We start from the raw sequence: 8,542 nt of genomic DNA on the forward strand, positions 1-8,542 counted from the left end.
TTTCAGTCACATTCCTGAAAAATGTAAAAGGTTTATGAATTACTTTTTGGAGGGTTACTGTCAAAATTATGACATCAATGATAGGCGCATGGACCCCAAGAGCTCGTGGGGCCCCCATGGCTCGTGGGCCCCCTGCTTTGCGGGGGGTGTCTGGTATGCCAGTGTTTACAATGCACAATTGCTGTTGGTAACACTGTCACCCGGAGCCAGGGACTTATGTAACAGGTATTAGGTCTATGCTATACGCAACAATATCTAATGGATTAGGAATTAGGATTGATATTGCATGATGGATGACATTGCATGAATGGGTGGGTAGATGCCATGGGCTGTTATCTGCATCTGTCTGGATGGGTTGTGTAGTATATCAGGGATAATACTGTACACACTGTATATCACCTACAGGGATTTAAGTCTTGCATATCAATGTTGATAGATAAAATGAATCAAACAGGTCAACAGGGGGCATCACTAATCCCACCTACTACAGTGTTTGATTTATTACAGATCATGGAACATATAGACTGTAGACTTTATATGTCATAAAAATGTCCTCTTCCCTTCTCCATAGGTGGTATACAAGCGGGCGGACATGGCCATTGGCTCGCTGACCATAAACGAAGAGCGCTCAGAAATTATCGATTTCTCCGTGCCGCTTGTGGAGACGGGGATCAGTGTGATGGTCGCCAGGAGCAATGGGACCGTCTCACCCTCTGCCTTTCTTGGTGAGCATGTTAAACCTGCTCATGTAAACAAACAAAAGAGATAACAAATGACTTGGCTTAAAAAGCTTGTTTACCATCTGAAAACAGAGATGTCAAATAGTACTTTCTCTGGACAGAGTTTAGAACTCACACCTGAATACATCGTACAACAAGCTGCCTCACGCTGCAGAAACAGGAGAAAGGCTTCTTCTAGTATGAGTGGGTCGACTCGCAAAAGACAAGGCTCGTTCAAGGCTACGCTACTTACTTTAATACTTCTTAAAGAGCATCCCGTTCAGAAGCTGCTGACAGTGCGCTACTTTGGCAATACAATATCACGTTGTCCTTGCCATTATCTAGCAAGCAGCTGTCAGAGCACATGGTTTCAACATTTGCCAGAAAGATGTTCTGATTCTTCTATAGGTGTTCTGATTCCTCTCTCCCTCCTCCTCTATAGAGCCCTACAGTCCGGCGGTGTGGGTGATGATGTTTGTGATGTGCTTAACGGTGGTAGCTGTCACAGTGTTTATCTTTGAGTACTGCAGCCCTGTGGGGTACAACCGGAGTCTGGTGAGCGCCAAGGGTGAGTGTCAGCTCCGACCACCTTTCCCTCTACCTCTACCCTCCCGTATCAGCAAAGGTAGAAAGTCACGGAAAAGTAGGTTGAAAGAACTCTATATTACATCACAGAAAATATTAAATGACATTGAAATGGAATGCAAACGCATGTTATATACGCCCTCTTTGAATCCCTTCTGTCTTTACCACAACCATCATCCTACCTTCTCCAGATCCCGGAGGTCCCACCTTCACTATTGGGAAGTCTGTGTGGCTGCTGTGGGGCATCGTCTTCAACAACTCTGTTCCAATTGAGAACCCCAAGGGCACCACCAGCAAGGTCATGGTCCTGGTATGGGCCTTCTTCGCTGTCATCTTCCTGGCCTCCTACACTGCCAACCTGGCAGCCTTCATGATCCAGGAGCAATACACTGACACAGTCTCTGGACTGAGTGACAAAAGGTAGGAGGATTCATCAGTCATTGGTAATTCTGTCTGTGTTCAGTCTATGAAAGGGGGGGGGGGATGATAGACATGCTGTAGTGTTTGATGTTAGGCTTAGGCAAAATATAGAGTGGCCTATTTTTGATGAGCAAACAGTGCCTGGCTGCGAACGGTTTGAGAGAATACAAATAACCACGGAAGAGCCTCAATGTCATGACTGTGACTTTTTCCACTCATACTAAAAACATAATAGGATTCCCAGTGTCTGTGGTGAAATTAAATTAGATCCCTGAAGTCTTAGGTATGATGTCTGTGAAAATCCCCTGGATTGTATTACACCAGTGGATTTGCCAAGCTGCCAGCGATTATATATTCTAGTATTAACTTATGCATATTTGTGTGGCCTGTGGAGGTGCTCTACACCAGTATTGACAAGGAAATCCATGTTAAAACTTCAGTCTTTGATTTGTGGACTCTTCTTTAAGGCACTGAGGGATTAGAGAGGCATTTGAGGGAAAAGACCAAGCTGTCCACTGCTCATTAGAATTCCGGGAACTCATTTAATATTCTTCCCACATAATCCATTAGCTCTACTTTGTGAAAAAAAGACGATAACCCATAAAGTGTCTTTTGACAGTGAGTCTACAGATCAACCAGGGCAGAATCCACAGAAGCTCAGAGAGAATAGACAGACTGGACACTGCAGGTGGAACATTTAAATTGAGCTGTATGATCTCTAAAAAGGGACGTTTTCTGAAAGTGTTTCAAACAAGAGGCTTGTGCGGAATACAAACTGGTAAAGGACAGTAACTGGTGTTTATGTAGTGACAGATGATTGTTTCTCCTCCTGGGACTGTTCACTTCAGAGGCATGAAGTCATGCATGGAAAAGACCTTGCCATTTCCTCAGAGTGACATCATGTACAGACAGGCACCTCCCTCTTTAGACCCTGTCTGTGCTAGTCTCTCCTTTCTGTACAAGCTGTCAGATGTTAACAGATTTTTGTAAGAATCCTATACACTTAACTTTGGCCAGCTAGACTCAAGCTCTATGGGTCAAACATCATGCTTTTAGTCAGGGTTTTCATTGCTTCCCAACAGGCATTTACAACACAGAGCATTGTATGACATTCTGTGCCTGGGGGCACTATCACACTGCTACATCATTCCCTCATTCACATAGCAGCGGCGTAACCTTGGTCTGTTGGGTGAGATGAGGAACACAGGCTGAGTATCCTAATGCAGCCAGTGTATAGGATACAGGACAAATGGGAACGAGGACAACACTCTGTCATCTCTCCAGCTCCTCCACCAGACAGCAGTGAGACGTGGGATGCATAAGACTGGCACCAAGGGTCTCATTAATTCATGTGAAATGGCTCAGAGGACATTTCTCTCATTCTGACAAGCCAAGGTTACTAGCAATTATCACTCACTGGAGTATTTGCGTTAATGAACAAGTACAATTTATTTCCAGTATATTGCACAGTCAGGGTATTTAAATGAACATGGTCCACTCTGCGTCAAAGGGGCATGGCAAAATAAAGAGAAATTAGGAGTTTTTATTACAGTCAAGGGGGAAGAAGTCATTTTCTAATTCTCTGGAAAGTATGGCCTGGACTTAATTTCTGTTCATTGTGCCCTCTAATTGTCGAATTGAGAGAGGAATTATAGAGGGTAACCTTAGCTGACCACTTAATTGAGTGAACAGCACTTGAGGGTACATGCAGATATCAAAGAGACAGTGGTCTAGTGTAGTCAAGGACAAGGTGATCAGTGTTATTGTGTTAGTTTCTTTGAGGTTTATATTCACACCTCTGGGTTTGCCTGGCATATCATACACTCTTAGAAATAAAGTGCTATCTAGAACCTAAAAGGGTTGAGACATCAGATCTTAGGAGAGGGTGGACATTGTTTTTATTACTTAATATGGAAGTATGTCAATTTATTTGATATAAAAAAAATGATTAAATGAATAGTGCATGTATTCTTCCTAGACATGTCGGGTATCCGGTTCAAAATGTTTCTTGTTTGTGCATTTATAATTCAAACTTCTACATTACCCAAACAGTTCCAGAAGCCACAGGAGCAGTATCCACCGTTTCGTTTTGGTACGGTCCCAAATGGAAGCACAGAGAGGAACATCCGGAGCAACTACCCTGAGATGCATGCCCACATGGTCAAATACAACCAGAAGGGTGTGGAGGACGCCCTCAACAGCCTCAAATCAGGGTAACACTCTGTAAATAATCATTATACACAGTCAGTGACAGAAAACAGACATCAGCGTAACACATTCTAAAATATCTAAGCAAATATTTTATGTTTGATGAAATTATAATTCATTAGATAAGTTATTACATGGTAATTAAATAGTAATTAAAAATACATTTGTCTATCATTGCATTTCCCCACAAGATAAATCCCTATTGTTATTATCTATAGGAAACTGGATGCCTTCATCTATGACGCTGCTGTGCTGAACTACATGGCAGGTAAAGACGAGGGCTGTAAGCTGGTGACCATCGGCAGTGGGAAGGTCTTTGCCACCACTGGCTACGGCATCGCCTTGCAGAAGGAGTCCCGATGGAAACGTCCTATAGACCTGGCCCTGCTCCAGTTCCTAGCGGATGGTAAATTACAATTAACCCCGTGTGGAGTGGGATGGGCGGCTAACTGTAAATCTTAGCTGTACTTATCCATTTAGGTCCCAAATACTCCCAAATTTGCTAAACTGGTAAACTGCCCATTAATGATAAAAATGCGTAACTCACACAAGTAAGCTTGTATAGGCCCGCAGAGCCTCGAGATTAGAAAAAACTAAACTTTAATGAAAATACTGGCGTACATTGCACCATAGACCACTCAGAGGTACTGTAACAGAGTTTTGACTGTGATCCAGGGAACAACAAGTGTAAAATGCTGAGTCAGGGTATGTCGAGGAGTGATGAGGGGGTGTGAGATTGGCATTGACACACAATGACAACAACCGGCGCAAGAGTGTTTTAATGAACACCTTCAAGCCTCTCTGTGTTCTTCCCCGCTCGCTGCAGGTGACACACAGAAGCTACAGACGGTGTGGCTCACAGGGATCTGTCGTAACGAGAAGAAGGAGGTGATGAGCAGTAAGCTGACATAGATAACATGGCGGGCGTCTTACATGCTGCTGGTGGCCATGGGGCTCAGTCTCTGGTGTTCAGCTGGGAACATCTGCTCTACTGGAAGCTGAGACACTCAGTACGCAAGTCTGAACGCCGACTTCCTGCTCGCCATCAGCAGGGTAGGTGGGCTGACCCTTCTTCCGAGGGACAGGGGTGGAAAGTGGTACATAGGCCTAATCTATAGAGATTTACACACTGAGGCATGGCTTAGATTGCGAAGGCCTTGGGTTCTGCAGAAAATGTGGTCCAATCACCATGGGAAAGTTGATCTGTTAATCTAAGATACAAAACTGTTTTTATAGTAATGAGTTCCATTAAGAAATGACATACAGTGTAAGCAACAATTCAATGAAAGCAGCAATAACGACATCATTTGCAAAGTCTAAGTAACCATAAAATGTGTTGTTTCTCTTTTCACAAACACAGCAGAAAATGTTCTATTTCCTGACCATAAAGTTCTCAGTCTTTCTTAGATTTATGCCTCACAGTAATGCTTAGGAAATATTGGTAGTGCACTAAGTCAAAGCTGTACATGATCAGGATATTTCAAGGGCACTAAAATAAAAATGATGCAAAAATAAAATGAGTAAAAAGCCATAAAATGACTTTATGGAGACTGTGCAATACTATTTACGGTCCTGATCCGTCTGACATTGAATTGAAATAGGCCCATTAACAATCCATCTCAGTGTTGACAGTGGTGAGGTGAGATTAAGCTTCCTAGACTGAGACCCAATTTCAAAGTAAAATAAAGCCCTCCAAATAAAAATTGGAAAACTAATTCAGCAAGTGCATGGTCAGCTGCTGCTTTTTCATTTACCGTCTCGCATAGTGTGTGTGTTTAAACACCGACCTGAATGCATACAAGCTTTCAAAACAAAACAAATTGTCTATAAACTATTTTGGACAATCCTGAATCTAATTTGGCTTTCACACTTCTCTGTGTAATTGTCTTCACGTCATTGGTCAGACAGGTTAATAGAAATTGTATCTGCTCAAAGTGAATGTTATCAACACAAGCAATAATGTTTCTAAAGTCATGATTAGAAACAATAGCCAAAGATAATTAACACTTGTGGGATTTAATCTTTGTCAAACTTTGTGTAGGGTGAGAAATGTGGATCTGTTCCAAAACCTGACAAGGCTTTTTGATGGATGCTAATCTCCTCCTCCTTAGCTATCTCTGCAGGGAATCTACAGCTGCTTCAACGGCGTGGAGGACTCTGACCGCAACGGAAACCTGCAGAACCCTGACGTCACCACCAACTACACCCAGGCCAACATGCTGAAGATGCAGACAGCCAAGGACATCGTGACCTCGACCAGAGTGGAGAACTCCCTGGACAATGCCACCAAGACCATAGAGAACTGGAGCCGGCGAGGAGCCGACAATGTGCGGGTTGGCCTGCCGCCTCGGGTGGCAACCACTATAGACATGGGCCACAGCCGCCTGCCCTACATCTCCAGCATCACGGACAACCACCGCCCTACCCCCAGAGGGCGCTCGCTTCCACCTTCCCATCCACTAGGACAGCGCCACACAGCCCCTGCTGGACAAATCCAGGGTGGTGACGCGGCCTACTCCCCATCACGCTACACCCTTTCCGGCCCGTGGCAGCCACCACTTCTACGAGAGAACCCTACCCATCTCCAGCCTCAGCAGCCCCCACATCGCCATGAGGACCCTGCTCCCCCAGCACCTCCAGTCACAACCCAAACCCCAGCAGCAGGTTGTATGTGGAGAGCCAGCCCCGGCACCCCACCTCCCCATTTGTCCCCTACAGAGTTCCAGGTGCCTGACATCTATGTGGAACACCACAAGGGGCCCCTGGGACGGAAGTTCAGCTACCCCCTGACCACATGGGCAGGAAGAAGAGGTTTGTTTTCTGAGGCCCAAGACACCAGGGGAGGAACGACCATGATGAGCCAACCTCCTGCATGGCTGAGCTGAGGGCCAACCACCTCCTGAACAACCATGCCCCTTCTGCATCATCCATGGCCTGTATGGGGGGGCCACTACCCCAGTGGCAGCGCCAGCTGCAACTCCTGCATGAAGCCCTACCTGGAGCCTGAAATGGAGGATGTGCCCTTGCTGGGGAAGGACAGGTCAACCGCCGGGCCTCTTTTCTCAAGGCCACCTGGGCAGTGACAGGATCCCGCCAGCTGGGCGGCCCTCCACCTCCACTATGCCTGACCTGTTCCCCCGCATAGTGGTGGCCAACCCAAAGCCCACAAGCTGTATGGCAGCCAGGGAACAACCTGTGCTACCCTCTGGCCGCTGAGCCTGCCACCTAGACCCGGCTCATATCGTTCCTACCCCTACAAGCAGCAGAAGCTCAAGTGCTCCCAGTCCACCCCGGCTACCATCCTACAGGGAGGCTATCTGCAGAACGCAGCCGCCTTGCGGCGCTCCTCCTCCACTGGTGCACAGACACTACTCCACCTACCTGAACTCCTACACAGACCTGCCTGTGTATACGTGGGGCCACTGCCCCAGGGAGCCCGGAGCCGTTCTACGACAAGGACATGTGCCACTTGTTCCCCTGTGCAAGCCACTGCCCTAACAACAATGCCCTTGTGCCCCGTATGGGGGACCGACAGGTAGTGTACCAGAACAATATGTTTGGGGGCTACGAGGGCGCGGTGGGGCGGTCGCGAGAGGAGCCCCCTGCCCGGGTCTGGGAGCAGGGATCGGAGGGAGGTCCTGGTGGCCAGAAGAGTCAACAGTCCCTATGTGCCAAAGACCTGGGGCAGGGTATCCAGTCTGGAGTCTGAGGTCTGAGCTCCAAGCCCCTCCATACCTTCAGGCTGATGGACTATCCCTCCCTCTGGGGAGGGGAAAGCCTACCTGGGGCCTCCCCTCAGCCTTTGGTTTAGGCAAAAACGAATGAATTAGCTACCAACATGGATGACTTGAGTGTTTACTCAGTGCAATAATATCCTTGGTGGACAGAAGGAAGTAGAGGACATTGAAAGGCTGTTACTGCTGGGACATTGTCAAGTAAACATTAAGCGATAAGAAAAGAAAAGAATGTGGAATAGTATTTAATACCTTCAAATTTAACCTGTTGATTGTTATTTAAAATATTTTTTAAATGCTGTCTTGCTGTGAGAGAGAGAGACCTGGATGACAATACACTCGCCGCTCACTCAGTTTAGACCCATTTTACTTTTCTCTTCAATCATTTCGGTATTCTTCCATTTAAATTTAGACACATAAAAAGAGAATACTTTTGTTATCAAACCACAGAAATGTCTTCCATGACTTTTGTAAGTCCAAGAGCTCTAGGGAAAGCTGTCTGTTTAAGGCTTTTTGGCTCCGGTGGTCACTGATATAATTTGACTTGGATTTTAAAAGGGAAAATGTTTAATTATCATCTGTATTTCCATTGTTACTCTACACTTTAATAAATGACAAGGCCACTTCAAGGCCCTTTTGGAATTGTCTATATTTTCCTTTTCTGAGTCAAACTCCACATATGGTCTGTAATGCCAGCAGAATGGAATAGCAGGTCAGGTCCCAGGACTCTAGATGTTTGTGTCTGCTTCAGTTCATTAAGTGGGCCACCTCTGACTCATCCAGAAAGGTCACTGGATATCAGATCCACTAGACAGCGCTGTGTTCAGTTCACATGCCAACAATAGGGCAGACAAGTCAACTACAGCTCTTTAAAAG

The 8,542-nt window shown here is 45.9% G+C and overlaps 1 pseudogene; it reads left to right on the forward strand.

Annotated features, from left to right (window-relative positions):
* The first annotated feature begins 88 nt into the window (after positions 1–88).
* On the forward strand, positions 89–8,308 carry LOC135528920 (glutamate receptor ionotropic, NMDA 2C-like; annotated as a pseudogene).
* The last annotated feature ends 234 nt before the right edge of the window (positions 8,309–8,542 follow it).

This window comes from Oncorhynchus masou, unplaced genomic scaffold (genome assembly GCF_036934945.1).
Source record: "Oncorhynchus masou masou isolate Uvic2021 unplaced genomic scaffold, UVic_Omas_1.1 unplaced_scaffold_10570, whole genome shotgun sequence".
NCBI lineage: Eukaryota > Metazoa > Chordata > Actinopteri > Salmoniformes > Salmonidae > Oncorhynchus > Oncorhynchus masou.